We start from the raw sequence: 19,399 nt of genomic DNA on the forward strand, positions 1-19,399 counted from the left end.
ATAATTCAGTAAACAAGAAGCAAACCTGTGCACACAATCCATATAACTAGACTGAATTTGAACGGATTCAATATGAAAAATATTTTTTTTCAATAATGATAACTGAATCTCTGAAGCACTTCAATAATAAAGGGTCATGGCTTAATTTCTTTAAAATCTGTGTGCAGAGAGTCCACACCATAAGACATAATAAGTGACTTAATGCTCAACTCATCAGAGATTAATCTCTAATTTGGCAGTTAGCACACAGACGTGAGCACACACAAGGGAAACACTATGGCTGATGTCCTTGGTCATTTAGATGGTGGCTGACTTGCAGACTCCTAGATAAAGTCAGGCTCATGTAGTGACTATTCCAACATGGTCTGTAAAGAGCCCAAACAGGAAGACTTTTAGTTCATATTGACATCTCTCACCCAGAAATCCCCATTCGAGACTAGGAGACTAATTGTTCTTATATTACAGACAGCCACATATGAACAAAGCCCACAAAGAAGAATATTGGGCAATAAAAGACAGTTGGTGTTTAGGATAATAAGATTGAGGGTGAACCTTGGTTTTACACTTCTAATTTATTTCATGTTATTTTAAAAATCTTGATAGATTAGTAAATGTTCACACATGAAGAAGTTTGGGATGTGTGAGCATCAACTAATAATTGTTTTGTACCAGCTGTGCACGACCGCCATCCATTTCCATATAAGCTTTGTGGTAGGAATACACAATCTAAAACCCTTACAGTCACAGATGTCAGAACTGAAGGTGACAGTTATGTTTTAATCATGAGATCACACTATTAAAATTACTAAAAAAAATATAGTGGATTTTAGAACATCCTACAATTGAAGAACAAAAGAAGAACAAAAAATATTTAATATTTTTTAACCCAATCAATGTCTTTTGCTACCTACTGTAATATACCTTTTGTATCTTTTCTAATATGCATTGTAGGCAGGCACTGGGCATGTATTAAATGAGAATACTGTGGCTGCAAAGGAAGAAAGGTTCTGGTTCTAATTTTGCTGTATTTCCTAAGAGTTATGTTGGCTAAGTCATTGATCCTTATATATAAAAGAGTCAATGAAAGGATCAACTGTTAATTCCAGATCGTTCCATTTCCAGTGATGACAATACATCGTTTATCAGACAGTTTCTATCTCACTTTGTTATCTAGGCTTCGCTTCAGAGAGCTCGTTCAGGGTAATTTTGAGAAAGCATCCACTGCTTGGATTCTTGGTTGACATCACTCCTTCCCTTGGTTTTAACTTTGCTCTGGGACTTCTTAGAAACTGCCACATATACTTGGCTACAGCAAACTTGCAGGGCAGGCATGCATAGATGGGCTTTAGAGAATTTGCCAGTCTGGCTGTGTGGTCAAGAGGACAAGGGGGCCCCACGTAGAACTAGGGCTCAGAGCTGGAGGGTCAGTTAATAATGCAGGTGGAATGACATTACCCTTGAGCAAAAGACATGGCTGGATTCTTGAATATAGTCCAAGGTTCGGCCTTTAGGATGACTGTGTGATGCTCAGACAGTCCTCAGAGCTCAAGGTGGAAGTGTGGTCCTGGAAGCGAATGTGGGAGCGCTGTGCAAGAGGAGATCCTTCAAGATCTACTTCCTCCAGCTCCTCTGGTATTCACTCAGAAGAAGAGCTTGGACATTTTCTGTTCAAGTCCAAGCTGGCCTAAGCAATGAGAGAAAGAAGAGTGTCCAGTGTGGGAGGTCAGGGCAATGTCCAGGAATGCAGGAGTGGGGGTGGGGGTAGTTGTGGGGGTGGGGGGGGTGGGCAGAGAGGTAAGTGGAAGTCCCTCACTCTAGAGAGGCCTACTGGCCTAGCAAAGCCATGGGGCTGAGAGGTGGGGTGGTTAATTACTCATGTCTCTAGTCTATAGGGAAATATGGCAAGATTCTGTCTGAAAGCAATGCCCTCTCCATTCTTCAAGAGTTTAACAATCTTGGGGCTGTGGTGGCACACATCTGTAATCCCAGCACTCGGGAGGCAGAGGCAGGTGGACCTCTGTGAGTTCAAGGCCAGCCTGGTCTACAGAGCTAGTCCAGGACAGGCTCCAAAAAGCTACAGAGAAACCCTGTTTTACCAAAAAAAAAAAAAAAAAGAAAAAGAAACAAACAAAAAAAAGAGTTTAACAATGACCTACAGAACACCACAACCTCCAAAGTCACTACACAGCTGTTTCATAGCCACAGCAGTACCAGAAGAGAGTGGCAAGTAGTTGCTGGGCCATCCTGGGTACAGCCCTAATGACCTCAGTGGCTTCTTGGGTCAAGTTCTAGACCAGCATTCCTCAATACACAACAGGCATTAGTTAAGATGAGCTCACCATCTCAGCCTGGATGTAGCATACTGACTCACCCGGATCAATCAAGTTCTCAGACCTCCCTCTTCCCAAAATAAATAAATAAAGAAGGGACTTAATGCAAGCCTCCCTCTTCTGGTGACAGGTCCCTGCTTACCGTGGAGAACTCCAGAAGGAGGAAACTGACACCATGAGGGGGTGGAGGATGTGGCAGGGATCCGAACTTTCTTGTTTGAGGAAGTTCTTAGCAACTACCCATCTGCCTTCAGGGAAGAACACATTATTCACTTCAGTCTTGGAGGTTGAGTTCTCATGACCAAATCCTGTTGCCAGCAATCTGTGTCCCCATGTTTTCTCAGCAGCAGCATGGTCCCCAAGGAGTTGCACATGTCCCTTCCTAAATAGTCCATTGGTAATTAGGAGGAGCCCAGATCCCCATCACACTTTCTTTCCTTGGTCAGTCATTCTAACTTCTCCATCTATTTAAATATACCCTCTGAGCCAGGAAAAGGACAGGGTAATAATTAATCAGCAACAAGTAATTCTTGGGCACTTAGCAGTATTCTAAGCACTTAATCATACTTACAACTGACTGCTAATGAAGCTTATACACCATTTAGCAACTCCGAAAGTGAGTTTCTCTGCAGGCTTAGAGAGCATTAAGGCATTTCAATTTTACCAAGAAAATATTATTCACGCTTTAACTCCTGGGCAGAGAGATTCCGGAAATGAGGTTAATGCTTGGTTGTCCTTTCCCGAGTCCAGCGATCGTGCGTTCCATCGGGGAGGCAAGGGTTTGGCTGAAACACTCTACACCTCATTCCTGAGCATCCTGTGCCTCCATGACCAACTACGTCATCACCTTTATCACCAGAGAAAAGAAGAAGAGTCACCGTCCTGAAGAATAATGAAGTTTAAAAATCGAGACCTTTTCTTCGAAAACAAGCAATTTACTGTAAAATCAGCTTCTCGTGTGCTTTTAAAATGACAGATGGGATTCTGGAAGTACCGTAAGTGTGGGAGTTATAAAGAACGTCTTTAATAGCCAGAGGAAGCTTGACACAGGACAGAAGATGGTGGGGGACAAAGAGGACGCAGAGAGTATGAACATTGTCCACCTCTGTCTTAGGTGAAACTAATGTGTTGTTGTTGGTACGTTGTTAGTTTGCAAAATTATCCTACAAGTAGGGAATGGTGATCCTCTTCTACAAAGGGCAGGTTAGGAACCATTCTACAAATTGCAAATCATGTATGGCCTCTCTTTCCTCTTGCTAAGAATGTTCTGAACATCCTCACCTCACACCTGTATGGAACAGGCAAGGGGTCATTTGAGCCCCAGCCGTTTGCTGACTACCGTGTTAAGGCTGTACATGAGGGCAGAGGTCGCCAGGATCCACTCACTGGAAACTTTACATACGTTTTGCAAATAAGAATAACCTTTACCTAGAAGCTTGATATATTTTAATGGGGGAAGTATAAACTGTTCCCTCTCAGAAAATGGGGATGAATGTGCATCGATGCAAGATAAATGAACTTCTTTTAGGGCTCCTCTATCTTGTGACCTGTTACAAGGGCATGGGAAGCTTTGAAAACCTTCACATTTCTGGCTTCAGGCACAAAAGCACCTTTAAAACCTTCACAGACAGGTTTTCCCCTATATTTCAGCCTGACCTTAAACTCAAGACCCTACCCCCTAGTCTCCTGGGGTAGATGGCAGGTCCACTACTGTACCTGGTTTACATTTCTGTCATCTTTTTTCCTTTCTAAAGATAATAAAAAATGATTTATGTGATTGAATTCAGGATCATCTGGGTGATCACAGTTCAATGTTCTCTGAATTCAAGACCTCTGGGTACTAGTCTGATTGGACTGTCCTCATGTAATGCTAGAAAACAGGGTGGCTCATGCCAGCAGGGCTTTATTTGGAGGCTGGGAAGTGAACATCAAGACAGGTTTGGTGTCTGATGAAATCATGTTTCCCAGCTCCTTAGAGGGTAGTTTTTTGAATTGTGGAGACGGCTCAGTGGGTAAAGTATTTGGTGTCTATGCATAAGGACCGAGTTTGAATTCCCAGAGCCCATGTATTACTCAAAGTCTGTCATCTCAGTGCTGCTACAGCGAGTGGGAAGTGGAGACAGGAGAATGCCTGGAAGCTTGCAGCCAGCTGGCCTGCCATAGGCTGTGCATCAGTAAGGAACAAAGAGACCCTGCCTCAAACAAGGTAGAAGCCGAGTGCTGACATCCAAGGTTGTTTTCTGCTTGCACATGTACACCATGGCAACTGTGTGTGTGTGTATGTGTGTGTGTGTATACTCACTACTCACACTCACAAACAGGCACTCCCCCCCCCACACACGATAACTCCGCTATGTTCTTACATTATGGAAAGGTCAGAAGAAGGTCTCTTATGGACCTCTTTCATAAAAGCAGTGGTACCAGTTGAGAGGGCCGAGCCAAATTACTTCCCTCCAGTCCCATCTCTTAATACTATTACCTCGGTGGTGAGATTTCTGCCTATGCAACAGTATCACTGTATCCTGACTGCAGTGTGGTTAAAAGATACAAGGGCATGTGGTAGGTAGCCACTTTCCTTACGCTAACCAACCGGAAGGGGGTTCTGTGGAAGTAGACTGCCTAACTAACAGTGTTTTCACATCCACAGAGCCACACCAGGGGTCACACCCAACTCTTCTAGTTTACTTGAATTTCACTAAACGTGGCTTACATGGTTTGTAAACTTAGCTTTGACTTGTATGTCTATAATATTGGGCGGGGGTGGGGTGAGGCAGGCCACCATCAAGTCAATGTGAGAATCTGTTTTTTGTGGTTTGTTTGTTTGTTTAAACACTTCTTAAGTGGAGAGAAGGGCATAAAAAAAGCTTAAAGGTCCTGTTTGGATACTGAGTAAAATGAGCGTGTATACAAAAATCTTAACAATGGTAATATTTTTAACTTATTGTTGAAAGTTTGTTTCAGGCCATTATTTGACAGAACAAAGTTCTAGAAACATACTGTAATTGATGGAATTTGACTGAAATTCAAGCCCAAACTTTCACCCAAATCAAATCTTCCATATAACTATCATATATTTTGAACAGAGTCATATATTTTAGTGTATGCTTTATTGTTATATAACTCCAAATTCAGCCTTACTTTTATTATCTGAATATTGAACAAGATTATGAAATGCAAACAAGATTTTTTGTTTGGTTCCCAATCCTTTTATAGCACAATCTGGCAGCATTAAGGGGTAAATATAGTTTGAAATAGGAATTGTCTCTCACTTGAGTCAAATTGGATGAATTATTTTGCACATTTAGTGATTAAACCAGCCTGTGTAATTATTATCTTTATACAGATATAATCTATTAACTGACTTTGTGTCCACATGCCATTCTGGACTCTTGGCTTAAATGAAATCAGTGTGCCAGAAAACATTTGGAGAAGCTTTGTCTACCTCATTTTTCATTTGCATAGCTTGGAACTTTGTTCTAAACTCTCAAACAGAAATTCTTCTAAAGAATTTCTGAGATTATTTTTTCTTCAGCAGTGTTAACAAAATTGTGGTCTTTCTTTAGAATCCCCAACTCTCTTTAAATAAGGCAGTAGATCATAGTGTTTGGGTCTTAGGATGGCTTAACACTTTCAGGAATTATTAAGAAATCCATCCAAAGACCTTAAGCTTGTGTAGAGGATGTCTGTTGCTATTAACAATATTTTATCTTATTTTACATAATGTTTTTACAAAAGTGTGTATGTGTGTGTGTGTGTGTGTGTGTAGCTGTGTGTGTACATTCATCTGCATGCATTTGGGTGCCCAAGGATAGAAGAGCAGACAGTTGGATCCCAGTTTGGTTCCTGGGGACCAAACTCAGGTCCTCTCCAAGAGCAGCAAATACCCTTAAGCACTGAGCCATCTCTCCAGCCCTCTGTTTTAGTCTTGTTGATCTCTTTAATGTCTGGCCGATGGCAGAAGCTGAATTTTCTTGTGTTTCTAAGAGGGTAGGAGTTAAAGAGACTCCCTGGTAGGCAGACAGATAGGGAGATGGGCCATGGCAAATTTTCAAGATGTCCGGCTTCTTCTTCACCCTCCTGACTTGAGACAAAAGGCTGCAGCTTAAAACAAAGACTTTGTAGGCTTTTGTCATGCTCAGCAAGTTCAAAGCCTGCACAGGACATGCCACACAACACTTGTGGGCTAATCAACCATTTTGTCTTCAAACTGTCCAACCCTAGAGAAGGTAGACTCTTCAGATGTTTAAACCTCCAGTCCTCAAGACATTGGGTTTTTCTGCTTTGCAGAGGCTCTTTTGTTCTCTGTGTCTTCTGCATGTGTGTCTTTTCTCAGACTTAATAAATGCCTTTCTTCAACTACTGATTCCGTCTACAGTGTTTGAGGTTTCCCTGCTGCTATCTGTTGCACTTTAGATTTTTCCTGCTTCCGAACTTTTTAACTTGCAGAGAAAATGAGCTTGATCAAGCCCCCTAGACTGTCAGATCCCTAGATTACATCATTTCTTATATTTTTGGTTGTGAGCCTAGCTTTTAACGGCTGAGCCATCTCTCCAGCCCGATTAAACCATTTCTACATTCGTTTTGGTATATTGTCCTGGTTGAAGTAGTTAGGGTTTCTATTGCTGTGAAAAGACACCATGACTACAACATCTCTTATAAAGGAAAATATTTCATTGAAACCGACTTACAGTTCAGAGGTTTAGTTCATTGTCATCACGGCAGGAAGCATGGCAGCATTCAGGCAGACATGGTGCTGGAGAAGGAGCTGAGAGTTCTACATCTGGATTGGCAGACCGCAAGAACAGAGAGAGACACTGGGTCTGGCTTGAACATTTGAAACCTCGAAGCCTGCCCCCAGTGACACATACCCTCCAACAAGGCCACACCTCAAAATAGTACTCCCTATGGGCTGAACACTCAAGCACATGAGTCTATGGGGGCCATTTTCATTCAAACTACCACAGCATCATTGAGTGATTTTGTCATATGAGCATAGTGAAGAATAATTATTCATACCAAGATGGTTGTGACCATGTGATTTTGCCAGACTGCTGTCATGGATGTGGCTGTGTCATATCATGGCATATGGCTATAAATGAAGAAAATCTGACCTCTCATGTGTATGAATACAGAAAAGGCCGGCCTCTTCCCACAGCTCTTTCAAGGAACTGTGGCTATTTTTCTTTAATATTATACACAAGCTAAAAAAAAAAAAAATAGTTACCTTAAATTTGTATTTTAAAAATTTGGCTCAATGAGATATTTAGAGCTTAAAAATATGGACATATATCATTACACACTATCAAAAGGTCACATCTGTCCATAGTCTTACCTGCCTCATTAAAAAAAAGCAACACATATTTAATTTTTGGAAACTGAGCAGCTCATCAACGGAAATTAAATTTTTTCTGAAATTCAAATTTTCACTCAAAATGTAAGATTTTATCATTCAAAATAAACATTGCTAAGGTTATTCTTTTTAAAACTGACAAACCCAACCAATTCTGTTAATTTTTAAGAAAAAAGTCACCAGGCTTTAATCCCAGCACTTGGGAAAAAGAGGCAGAGGTGGAGCTCTGTGAGTTCAAGGACAGCCTGGTCTACGTAGAGTTACCGAACAGACAACCAGGGCTCTATAAAGAGAAGAGAGACCCCATCTCAAAAAAAAAGTGGGGTGGGGGAGGGAGATTGAGAAAGAAATATCCAAGCCTGAAGAACCATAGTTTGTCAGTTGAAATTTCCAATACTAACAGTGTCCCATGAAAGAATGGCTAATTCACCTTGAGATCCAGTCCTACAGATATGTGTCCTTGAGAAAACCAGACAGGAAGCTTTAGCAGGCAGCAGAGGAGCCCCTGGGACACCTCACGCTGTGCCGTACAGAACACTGCCCTCAAAGGCTGAGATGTCTAAAATTAACACTGTTCACTGATGGACTCGGGAAAGTTTTGGGTGAAACTGGGTCTCTTCTTTTTCTTTCCCTGACACAGCAGGGAGTGGGCGGGTCAAGGGGAAATGACATCTGGTGCCACCCTCTCCACAGGCCAGGGTGCTCCCCACTTCTCACCAACAGCAGTGCAAAAGTCAAACGGTGAGAAAAGGAAACCATTTAAAACGTAGCGACCTCACGGGCCTTCGAAGAGGATCTTGGGGGATTTCTAGGGTTGGCTAGGCTGCAATTTGAGAACAGCTGTTTACCACACAGAACTAAACTTTACAAATAGGAAGGGAAAGACACCAAAAGTAGAAAATACTGAAATACTGCCAACTTAAAAACTCCTTTCTTTGCCAACATTTCGACAAATGCTCGAAATCTCTGTTTCATTAATTCATTAATCCATTCTTGCAAGGACATTCACTGAACCCACGTCATGTTTCTGACTTGGAGCTCTGTTTTGTGGACTCAAAGGTAAGTTGGAGTTCTGTGCTTCTCGAAGGGAGAAGGTGTGAAGCAAAAATCCTGTACACAGAAGAGTTCTATGAACCAGTAAAGGTAGAGCATAAGGTAGTAGACAGCTCAACCTCAGGGTACGGTGCAAAAGTTCTATGGAAGTGGTTCTCAACCTGTGGGTCACGACCCCCTTGGGGATCAAATGACCATTTCACAAGGATTACTTAAGACATCAGAAACCACAGATAGTTGTATTGTGACTTGTAACAATAGCAAAATTACAGCTATGAAGTAGCAACAAAAATAATTTTGTGCTGAGGGGGGCTCACCACAACGTGAGGGACTGTATTAAGAACTACTTAATACAGGTTAGGAAGACTGGGAACCACTGTGCTGTGGTCATGATACAAGTTGCATCTTGACATTGGTATAGATGACCCCTGAAAGCCTTGCAGCTTTCTCCTGAAGAGACTTTATGTAATTGCTGAGACTAACATAGGAAACAAAGACCTTAGGGCTCCAGTTCCAGGCATGGGGGTTAGTGCAATAGCCTGTGGATTTCTGGAAGCCACAGATCTATAGTGAACAGTAAGAGTCCATTTACGGTTGTCAAGGTTTGAGTATAGCATGTCCCTGACAGACTCAGGAGTTAATGTTTGGTCCCCTGCTGGTAGTGCTATCTTGAGAGATTCTGGAAACTTTAGGAGTTGGGTCCAAGGGATAGTTAGTCCTTGGGGGTATTTTGTTGTTGGCACCTTCCTGCACCCTTTCTGTGCTTCCTGGGTGCCATGAACCATGCTCATTTTTTCATCACACCCTCCCCAATACCATGGATGGATACCTCTGAACACATGAACAAAAATAATTTCTTCCTTTAAGTTGCTTTCTTGAGTATTTTGTCAACAGTATGGAAAAGTTGGACAATCACAGCAGTTTATAGAGATTACCTGAAGGATGACTGAGGTGTCTTATTCCCATTTTATTCTCAACATTGGAGTTAAGAAGAAATTTCCAAGATAACCAGAAAACACCCATTTAGTGCGATGTGAAACTTCTCCAGAAAATAAAAAGACCAATGTGGACAGTACAATAGTTAGTGACTTCTTTGTTGGAAAGGAAAAGATTTATTATCTTGAGAGATGAGGCCAGAGTGTCATGACCCGTGGAATGACACAGAAATAAATAATAATCATAATCATCATAATAATAATAATCATAATAGTTTTGACTAGGTTAGGCTTTTAGGAGGAACAGTAACATGCTTTCCTCCAGCAGCTCTCTGTAGGGAGCAGAGGAAGCCCAGAGTGTGTGAAGTCCTGAGTGAATGTGTATTGTTGACATGCGTTCAGCCATGCCAAGGGCTCTAATGCCCTATAGGAATGGCAACTGGCAAAGCTTCCCTCTGGGCTCTGAGTGCTAGTGAGCACATAGTGTGAACAAAACCCAGCAGCTGCGGCTTCCTTTTTGTCCTAGATGTTTACAGCCTGAGACTATTCCCTAACAGAGACCTCCTCTAGAGATAAGCCAACTCCTCCCTCCCCCTGTGATACATTTAATAAAAATGCTGAGGTTCCATGTTGCCTTAATAGTAGGAGCCACTCCATCAGAGTGTGCACATCCCACCTGACCTCAGCTTTTCTGTACACATGTCTGTCCCTTCCTCATTCCTAAGGCAAGTTTCATCATGGTAACCAGCACTCAAAATCAGTCAGACAGCAAGCAATGTTGATCTCTGTTCTTGTACATCAAGCACAGATTTATACATGTTTAACCCTTCAATGGATTATTAGCTCTCCTCGCTGTACTCCAGAGTAATGAAAGCATCTGAATGGCAAATGCCAGCCAAGGATGGAGATGCTTATCTTTCCATAGAGCCCCCTCAAATCCTTGTGGACTATTGTGGTGGTAAGTTCCTATGTTAACTTGGAGCATTTGTTTGTTTGGTAGGATTAATATTAAAGGCAGGATACGCTCAGTAAGTAGACAATTTTCTATGTCTAAGTGGGTCTCCACTAATCAACTGATGATATGAATAAAATAAAACAGAAGGATTTCTCTAGCAGATAGCTCTCTTGGGTCTTGAGCTTGGGAGCCCACATTCCAGATTTAGATTTTTTTTTCCAGCCTCCATACTTCATGAGCCAAATTGTTATAACAAAGAGTAGCAAACATACAAATATTCCATTTGTTCCATTTCTCCAGAGAACACCAGCTAGTTCAGCTGTTATGTTGATGGTTCCCTGGAACTGACTTGGGAGTCTCTAGGTGTGACATATACTTACTTCCTACTAGGCCTAGTGGTTTAATCCAAACGTGGTTGCTGATTGAGTCCAGATTTCTTTTAATATTTCTAACAAATTTTTTTCAGCTCATTTCTTTATGACTTGGAGGTGCTTGCTCCCTTTTTCTCATCATTGGAATTTAATGAGCGAATTCCAAGATAACCAGAGAAGTCCCATTTAATGTAACCTGAAACCTTCTCTGGAAAATAAAAGAGCAATGTAGGTGATATTATAGTCTGTGTGGCTTCTTTATTGGAAAGGGAAAAATTATTTATTACCTCAAGAGATGAGGCCAGAGTGTCATGACCCATGGAATGATACAGAAATAAAGATAATAAGACTCTTGAATAGCTTCCTCTCTTAAAAAGTAGAGTCTAAACAAATTACAGAAGCAGCCCCATAGCCAGAAATCACAGGGCTATCGGTGCCCATGAAGACTGCTGTACAGAAAAGTGATCCAAGATTCCACATGGCCTTCCCATTAACTGGGGTGTCTTCTTGCAGACCTCTCAAGTATTCCTTTTGCCTCTGCCTCTTTCTGTGACTCTGTAATCTTCCACTATGTCTAGCTGATTTTCTGTAGGTAACTTAAGTTCAAAGTCTCAAAAGAGAGGATGGGATTGGCCAATTAGTCACCATCATTCCCAGAGAAGTACTCATAGCATCAGATCTCTTCCCGGGCTATTTATTAGCCCAGTCAGCCACTTTTGGCCTCGGAGTGCATCAAGTTCAATCATCTCTGGGTAGCACACCTCTTTAAAGCATGACTTGACACCCCCCCCCCCACTGCCACACACCCAAGAAACTTCTGAGAGTGACTTCCCAAGCAGTTGCTGTTGGTTTCTGAAGAGAAGAACATCAGGCATAGCTACCATGTTAGGTCAGGTGAGCCCTATAAATTGATGATTTTAATATAACATAGATTTCAGAAGTTCTTAGGCAAAAATAAAAAAAATCCTCTATCTCTTTTTTTGGAGTGCATTTCTTTTGTAATGCATTATTTTTCCTCTCTTATTTCTATTAGTATGGCTAATTACAAAATAGGTAGCTTAAACTACAGGATTTCTTTCTTTTGGTTCCAGAGTCTGGGAAATCCAAAATCATGGTGCTTTCTGATTCAGTCAGTTCCTTTGTGAAGGCTCCCTTCATACATGAAGATGGCCACATCCTCTGTCTTCACACAGCAGACAAAGAACAGCAAGCCTTTTGGTAACTCTCTTAACAAGCATTCATCTTCATGATCTTTTAGGAGGGGGCCTCACCTTCATGATCTCACCATCGAAACCTGATTACTTTTCCAAAGACCCATCTCAAAATAATTGCATTGGGAGTTATGGGGGTCCACATCTATTTTGTGCGTGGGAAGCCACAATTTTTTCCATGGCATTCTCTCCCTAGTAAAATTCATCTTTCTCCTGAGGTCCATTGCCCATTCTTAGCATCTTACTAATCTCACTTTAAGGCATCTTGATCTTTGATCTGGTTTATTTGCTCAAAATTCTCCTTTTTTTTTTTTTCTTTTTGGTTTTTTGATAGCTTTGGAGCCTGTCCTGGAACTTGCATTCTAGACCAGGCTGGCCTTGAACTCACAGAGATCCACCTGCCACTGCCTCCTGAGTGCTGGGATTACAGGCATGCGCCACCACCACCTGGCCAAAATTCTGCTTTTTATGATAAGAACAAGTGAATTGTTAACCAATCCCAAGGGTGCCATAAATAAGAGCTAGTAGAATGTTAATCCAAAAGATTAGAGGAGAAAGACCACAGACTCAAATCACCATGGGCAAATTAAAGCAAGGTTTTTTTTTTGTTTTGTTTTGTTTTTTAATCCCTGTACATGGGCTGCCTCCACCTAAGGCAGGGTTCAAAAGGTCAGCCTTGGACATGATGAAGACAATGTTTTTATATCTCAGGGTGTAGGGAGTTTCCAAATGGGGTATTTGCAGGCAAAATTGGCAGAGTTTCAGAAGCAGAACAGAACATGGTGGTCATAACAAGATAATCATAACAACCTTTTGAGAAAAGGATAGTGTTATAAGATGGTTATAACAACTTTTTGAAACAACAACGTGATTGCAAGGTAGTCATGAGGTGATCATAACAACCGGTGATCATAATAACCTTTGAAACAAAGCCATGGTTGCCATTTCCTGGAACAGACAGCATAGAGATATTTGTAGTTAAGACATAGCCCAATCCTTGAGAAAAGGAGGCTTAATCATAAACAGGAATGAGCCTAATTTGTCTTTGCTATAAGATGGTTTTCAACCAGATGGAGACAGGGTGCTTCTTCAGGGACTCAAGAGTCTCCTTACCTCTACATGGTAGGTATGCTTGCAGCTAGTAGCAGGTCTCAAAATCCCAGAGATCTCAAATGATTGGTGTGCTGGGAGTGTGATGGATAACTTCAAATATTTTCGTAATATTGCTCCTGTGTTTACCTAAGTATACAGGTTGAGTACTGGGGGAAAATAAGAAAATCGGAAGACTAAGAATTATTTATTAACATACCTAGAAACAACTAGAAATCTAGTGAGTTCTCATGTTTTAAGAGAGCCCTTAACAGTAATTGATGTATATTTATGTGGAGGACCTCAACAAATTCAGTGAACATGTCACCATGTCCATCATTTTCTCTTTTAACCTATCTTGAGGTAAAGAATTGTTTCCTTTCTATAGAAGTCATTAGAAACACCCAATCAAACATCAAAGCCTCTTTTCACTTGTACAGCCAGTAATTCAAGTTGCCCAGCAAATTACTATTTTGGTTATTGTTAATTTGAGTCTTTGCACACATTTCTGGAAGATTTAAAGTCACTCTAAGCAGAACAAGAGATTGTCTGATATGTCATTTCCATAGTTGGGGAGCTATCCAAGGGTATCCATTATATCTATGACAAGGGAGGCAGCTAGGCTACCACTTACAGCATTTAGCAAGCTTTCTTCAAGTTCCCATTGCCTCTGTGAAATTCAGAGGGACTCAGAAAGAGCATAATTCAAACTGTTATTGATGTTCTTTGTACTGCCTTGTGCTTTTAGTAACAAGATTATGGATTCATTCTCGTAGACATGTGAATGTTTCCTCTATTTTTAATTTTTAAGAGTAGTAGCTAAGACTATATAGGCTCCGACTTAGAAAAGTTGGGATTTGTCTACAATATTCAGCACCCTTGGGAATGTGTTTCCTCTATGAGCATCTCTCTGGGCCTTGGTTTCTTCAGATTAGATTGGGATAATGCTGGTCTGGTGGTTATGGGATCAGTGACAATGGTGTATGTCAAGTGCCTGGCACATGGCAAGCACCCGTACATTGTTCTTCAACCAAGTGCTGCAGCCAGCTGTTTACATTTAAAGGGCATTCACATTCTCTGAGCTGGCTGTAGCTTGAAAGCCTTCTTTTCCTGCCTGGTGGCCGACTTTCCCTTTCCTTATTGTTCTAAGAATACTTCTGCATATGGGCCATTGTAAATAGTAACAATTGTTTGGTTGTTCCATGAGACAGGAGAAGCCTTCCTGGAGCCTGGCTGACAGAGGGGCCTGTCTGATCTGTCTTGCTGCTTGGGGGCTGGAGACAAGGCCCAGTGTGCTCATTTCCTCCCCGGGACAAGACCAGTGTCCCTAACCAAAATAGACCCTAGTCTTCTTGCAAACACTACCCAGAATAAACTCAAAGGAAACAAGGGTTAAGGTCCACTGGAGGGGTTATTAAGGTAGAATTCTCCACCAAATGTAATGCTTTTCAATAACAGGTATTAGAGTGTATGGGCCAGTTTATGCCAAGTCCAATTTAGCAAATGAGTAATATGATAAGTAGTCCTATTTTAATTAATTGAATACAGACACTTTATCTTTGGAAATACACATGTAAGGCTATATTTGCAAATAAAGATAATTTAGTATAAAGGTCTAAAATTCAAATCATTTGTGGGGTTGAGCGGAAAATCAGTTAATGTATTAGCATTAAACAAATACTAAATTTAGTTTTCTTCACACCTATAATAAAGCTCAGAATAAAAATTGTGCATGATTCTTTCTGTTTCTTTATAACATTTAAAAGTTAAAACTAGATATATTCATAATGAAAGTTGTGTGTAGGGAGCAGTACAAGGTAAAACAGAATACTAGACAAACATCTTTTAAAGAAATAAAAGTCTGGTATTTCAATTAATGTAGCAGGAATCTTAAAAGTTCTTATTCATAATATCAAACCTGAGGCCAGTTATTGGGGTGAATGCTGAATGATCAGAGAAGCAGAACAAGCCAAGGTACCTCACCTCACCAGTTCCTCAGCTGATCCTGTTTCCTCAGACTGGAAGCTTCTGAGTCCTCATCCAGAATGGATCTCAGCTGAACTGTTGCTCAAAAGCCTGAATGCTTAACCAGCCAAAAGCTTAACCAGCCAAATGCTTCTAGTTCCTGGTCCTCATGCCTTATATACCTTTCTGTTTTCTACCATCACTCCCTGGGATTAAAGGTGTATGTCACCATGCCTGGCTGTTTCCAATGTGGCCTTGAACTCATAGAGATCCAGAGGGATTTCTGTCTCTGAAATGCTAGGATTAAAGGCATGAGTACCACCATTTTCTGGCCTCTCTATCTAGTTGCTGTTCTGTTCTCTGACCCCAGATAAGTTTATTAGGGGGCACAATATTTTTGGGGACACAATACCACAAATTAATTTGTTGCTAAGTTCATTTTTTCTATTGATATAAGATATTGACCAATTCTCTTTTTGTTTGAACAATGTTAAAAATTGAAGAAAAAAAATTTTAAAGTAGGTTTCGAAGTCACCTTTCAAGGTTTTCTTCAATGTTTTCTCTAGTTACATGTGTGTAAGCGAATTCACGTCCCAGGCATGTATGTTGAGTTCAGCAGGCAGGTGTAGAGAAGTTGGTTCTCTCCTTCCACCTTGTGAGTCCCAGGGATTAAACTCAAGTCATCAGGGTTGGCAGCAAGTGACTTTAGTTGCAAAACCATCTTCACAGCACGACATTGGTTTTTTAGGAAAAATATTGGTGTGTGTGTGTGTGTGTGTGTGTGTGTGTGTGTGTGTGTGTGTGTAGGCAATTTCTAAACAGTCTTATTAAATAAGAAACACAGGGTGAAATACAGAGGTGTAAGCTGTAGAGATCAGAGCAGCAGCCGCCAACTAACCTTAGTCCACCACTTCACTGCCGAGGCTTCCCAAGAGAGCCTCTTCCTGTGTAACCTACACCTTTATTGCCTTGCTGTTCTGCCTTCTCATTGCTCTAAGCCCAGCCACATCACTTCCTCATCACTGCCTATCTGTACAGACCTCCAGGTCTCTATGGTTGGTACTGGGATTAAAGGCATGGGTCACCACGCTTGGCTGTGTCCCTGGACACAGAGACTCTGCCTGCCATGTGATTGGTTTAAAGGCCTGTGCTACCACCACCTAACTTCCATTGATGGTTAATGACCTCTGATCTCCAGGCAAACTTATTTATTAACATACAAGTAAAATATCACATTTCAGTACAAATATCACTGTGTGTGTGTGTGTGTGTGTGTGTGTGTGTGTGTGTGTGTACAGGTATAGGCATGCCACAACATTCATGTGAAGGTCAGTAGACATCCTTGGGGATCCGTGCCTTGCTTTCCACCTTGAAAGAGACAGGATCTCCTAGTGACATATGCCAGGCTAGGGGTGTACAAACTTCTAGAGACTCTCCTGTCTTTGTCTCCCATCTTGTTGTAGGGCTGCTGGGTGTCATTCATGTCAACAGAAATTACTATGTATGGTAACCAGCAACAACAGTATCAGCTGAAGAGGGGAGGGGTCAAAATCAATCTGTAACACATGATCAAAGTTACAATTCAAAATACCTACTTGGGGCCAACAATAAGTATCTTTAGACCTCAGTTTACTCATTTATACTGGGAGGAGCATAAGCATTCATGATCTCCCAGTACTCTAGGCAGAGGATTTCCTGTTCTTGAAATGTACAGCCAGGCACCAGAGGAAAAGGTCGCTTTTGTAAGGGACCTAGAACAAGTAAAGATTCTTCGAACAGTGTTCGCAAGGTAATGTGATAAAAACAGTCAGAAATAGACCTGTTCTAAGAAATGGGGTTTCATTATCAATCTCATGTCTGCTGAAAATTCTCTTCCTTTAAAATATATTTCTTTGCCCATTTCATATATTATATTTTTATCATCCTCCTCTTAACTCCTCCCAGATTGACCCCCACCTCCCAACCCCCTCCCAGTTCTGTGTGCTCATGTGTGTATGTATGTAATATATATGTATACATGTGTGTAAAACCCACCAAGCTTAATTTGTGATTCCCATGTGCTCATTCTTTCCTACATGACCTCGGGCAAGATGTTTGAAACACTTTGGGTTAGATTAAACTATATGGCTGCATATTAGAATCTAATGAAGACTTAACTAGGAAGGAGTCCACACACTGAACAGTAATGTCTCCAAAAGACACGCCCAGGAGTGCTCACAGCGCAGTATTTGTAATAATGGGAAGCCTGGAAACGATGTGAATGGTCAGCACAAGTCGCATGGATAAAGGCATGCCAGTATACTCAGATGAGAACAGCACAGAGCAGGGGTTCAGCCAACTTCTGTGAGGGGTCACAGACTTGCTGTCTGCAGCCTCCCTCACAAACAATCTGCCATCAGAATATGAAAACCGCTATTGACAATATTAAAACAAAGTAGACTGACAATTCTGTGGTAGAATATCTACAAAACAAGAGCTCAAGCCCATCACTGTGTATTTGTGTGTGTGAACATATATGCACATACACACATATATGTATATATAAAACAATGAAAACAAACTATAACTACATGACATAACATGGCTGGATTTCACAAACATTTCTTGTGAAAGCAGCCGGATACAGAAGAATATATACAGTGTGATTCCTTGATACACATTTCAGAAATAGGCCAGAGTGTGCCATGGAATTAAGAGTTAGAAGGCAGTGGTTCTCTTGGGAGGAAGACCATTGCTAGGATAAGTCTCGAGATGTCTTCTGAGTGGGATGACTACATGAATCCGAAACTGTGTTCACCTTTCATTGTCACAGTTAGATTTCCACCTTTTCCCTGATGTAAGGTTTATTTCCACAGAGCACTGACAAAAAAAAATAGTCCATTGTTTCGTTTTGCACAACCTGAGTTAAGTTGGTCAGGAGCATGACCTGAGTTCTCTCTTAATTCAGTCTTGAAGAGGAGAACGACCTGTCCAAGGTCACAGTGGCGGAGATGAGATCCAAGCAATCTCTTGCAGTGCTCGGGGTTCAGCAAGGACCCAGCATCCGCCCTTCAAAACTGATTGGGAATTAACTTGAGGAAACCAAGGTCACATTCCAGACTTGAGCCTACACTGATATTTGCACCGGCACCTGAATATTCTCACTGCCTTCTGTCACCCCAGAGGGACCCGGTTGCACTCTTGGCAGGGTATTAGAAGAGACAGGAAGATGCCGAAGGCCTTTTGAGTCTCAGCAGGGGCACAGAAGCCAGCTCCCAGAGTGGATGACCTCAGCGTTCTTTGTTGCCCCATGCCTAGCTTGTACCAGCACCCTGTGTAGCAGACACAGCCTGATTTGAGGCTTTGAACAGTCAACATCACTGTCCAGCTTCGTAACTTGCTGGTGGATTATTGAACTTCACTTGATTCTAATTTTTTCTTATCTGTAACATAAGCATAGAATCTACCTGAACTGTAAGGTCTCCACCCTTCACTCACACAACAGTTTAAAAAACAAAACAAAACATGATTTTCCAGAGTGCCAAAATTAATATACAAAGAGCTATTAAGACTGCTCAAGGAAAAACCCATTTAACCTTGTCACAAAGGAAGTTTCATTTATAACCCTTATTTTATAATGAAGAAAATAGGAATCAGAGGACTTCAAGGAAGCCTGGAGCCTGATCTGTTGTGACAAGGACAAAGCCTGGCAACTCTCACTGGATCTGTCCACATACGAAACTGAATAGAAATTAATTCCACACGTGTTTTTTTTTTTTCTTCAGAGAGCTATGAATTGGAGCTGAGGCTTGACGGTACAAAACCTGGGATTCCGGGCTGGGGACACAGATCAGTGGTAGAGTGCTTACTTAGCTTGTACAAGGCCCCAGGTTCCATCCCTGCACCACAAAAACAAAACAAAGTAATACAAAGCCACCCGGCTTCCAGTGACTCAGGAAACTGCTTTCACTTCTGCTGGCATTATTCGGGCACCAGGTTGGCTAACCCTTCTTCCGTTTTCCCCTAGGTTGATGAATTTTCTATTCTTCATGCTTTTTTTCCTCCCCTCCCCGAAACAGGGTTTCTCTGTATAGCCGTGGCTGTCCTGGAGCTAGCTTTGTAGCCCAGGCTGGCCTCCATCTCAGAGATCTGCCTGCCTCT

This window comes from Onychomys torridus, chromosome 19 (assembly GCF_903995425.1).
Source record: "Onychomys torridus chromosome 19, mOncTor1.1, whole genome shotgun sequence".
Classification (NCBI taxonomy): Eukaryota; Metazoa; Chordata; class Mammalia; order Rodentia; family Cricetidae; genus Onychomys; species Onychomys torridus.